The sequence below is a fragment of the Pteropus alecto genome, unplaced genomic scaffold (assembly GCF_000325575.1).
Source record: "Pteropus alecto unplaced genomic scaffold, ASM32557v1 scaffold171, whole genome shotgun sequence".
Classification (NCBI taxonomy): Eukaryota; Metazoa; Chordata; class Mammalia; order Chiroptera; family Pteropodidae; genus Pteropus; species Pteropus alecto.
Window position 1 is genome coordinate 7,224,477 of NW_006431925.1, and position 2,363 is coordinate 7,226,839.

Consider the following 2,363-nt stretch of genomic DNA (forward strand, 5'->3'; position numbering starts at 1 on the left):
AGAGCAATAAGATAAGCTATGGGTGGCGGGGAGGGGGTAGGCGGGGCTGGATGGTATAGAACTCAGGAGACCTTTTGTGTTAACTATCTTCTTTTTGCCCTTCCAGACTCTCCACCCTTATGCCCCTGCTCTAAGCCACCAGAGCCTTATACGCATCTCTGCCAATGGGCTCAGTTGACTGATGATTTCTACATGTGCTTAACTTAGGCTGTGTGCTCCAGCAGGTCTGAAGAGGGAAAAGTAGAGGATGGGGTGTTTATTCCCTGGCTGCCTTCTTGCAAGGTCCCATAGGCTGGCTGGGTTCCTCCTGCCAGGGAGCCTCTCTACCCAGCCTCTGTTTCTGGTTATGCTTCTTTCTCCTCTTTTTCTGCACCCCATCATGCCTGGGGCGGGGGCGGGTATCACCTGCTGTCATAGCCTTGGGTACTACAGGATTTCCCTATACCCTCCCGACCTTGGTAAAAAGTTCCTTTATTTAACTCTCCTCCAATTACCCTAATTTGTAGGTGCCATCTATTGCTTCCTGGGATCCCGGTTGGTACATGATAAAGTGCTTACATTCTAGTGGTAGTATTCTTAGATCCTTTGATATTAGTCTTCCATCTTATGAAGCTACATCATGGATCTTTTTGTTTGCTTTTAGCTTTTGTTTCCAAGTGCCTATTACAGTGTTATAAGAAATGTATCGTGACTATATACGTGACACATGACAGAGCTAAGTGATGCTTGAGAGACAACTGGTCCACTGAGAACAAAATGCAGTTGGAGGCCACGAAGTTCAAGAATAAAGCACGTTCCCAGGCACAACCCTCTCTGGGGAATGCAGCCAGTCACAGCAAACTCCATTTCCCTCTCAGGTTAAAAACTTTCTCTTCGCCCTAGTGTTAGTTGGAAAACTTTAAGCCATAACCATATTTAGTCATATTTGGGGTGGGGGGAGTGGCAGGGCAAAGGCTAAAAAGAAAAACAAAGAATGTATATGTACTTACATAGCTGCGATCAGTTTACTCCTAACATACTTGTCTGGGAAAGCCTCAGTTGGTGGTCACGTGACACACAAAGCAAAACAAAACCCTTTCCCTTCTCTTGAGTGGACACTAGCTGCTTTCATTCATCTCAATCCAAGAATCATCATGTCAAGTCGTGGCTTTGTCACACTGTAGGAGCCCTAAGTGGCTGCAAGGGAGAATCGGTCCATGCTAATCACTGCAAGTCACAGCCAGTCTTGTTTTTTTAGGCATGTTTCCTTCATCAAGATAAGATAAATTTACTGACAAAAGGAAATTTACAGATAACCCAGAGGGGAAGGAGAAGATAAGAGTGAATTGCCCAATTTAAAACAGGCAGGAACCTGGGCAGAGGAGAAAGTTACCCTGACCCTAAAAGCGGAGCCAGGTTCCCAGCACCTGAGCAGCTAGCTGATCTGGCATGATATATTGTAACCAGACATTCTGCTCACACCTTCTGAGGAAGCCAGGAAAGGCCGAGAAAAAAGGCAGAAAAGGCTCGTGAAAATAAGATGCAAAGAGGAGAGGATGCAGAGGTTGGTTAAAAATAAAACGTATCAGATGAGAATTAAGTCCTGAGAATGTTATCTCTCCCCACAGGAGGATGGAAAAAAAATAGGCATGTCAAGGAGAACACAGGCCACAGGATGAATAAGCATAAAAATAAGAGGAAATGACCAAGCAAACGTGCCAGCCAGCCGTGCAGGCGGACAGCCTTTCTTGAGGTGCTGACTTTCCAGGCCAGGCGGATAATTCCGGAGGGACACATAAGAAACTAGCCAAGGGGCTGTTTTGGTGGAGACATTTTTTCCCTCTATACACTTCTCAAACTGTTTGCTATTTGTTTTTCCCTGTGCCTTTACTGCTTTTCAGAAAAATAAAAGGCTTTGGGAAAGGTTCTTGGGGAATTCCTACTTCCTAGCATTTTTATAGCAGGTAAGCTGGCCCCCTGTGAATTTTTCAAAATCCATATAGTCAGCAAATACTTAAGCCCTTCCAAGCTGCTTGCTATCGCCTCCTTCACACTCACCCAGCCCCCTGCCCTGGGAACAGCTATCCGTGCCCACTCGCCACTCCCACGCCCCAGCCCTCACAGCTTCTCTAAGATCTGACCTGAGTTAGGGCTGTTTCACAAGCTTTCTTCAAAACAGTCCTACCACATCCAGATCTTGTTCTCTTTTAACTCCCTAGAAGCTCACAAGTGATAAATGAAATGCTCCTTTCATTCCTCTGTCCCAATTCACCTTCTGCGTCCCCATCCACTAGGCATCCATCATAAGGGATATACTCTTTTCCCTTAAAGAGATAGGCACAAAGACTACTTGTTAAATTAATTTTTAATGACCCAGTGTTTAT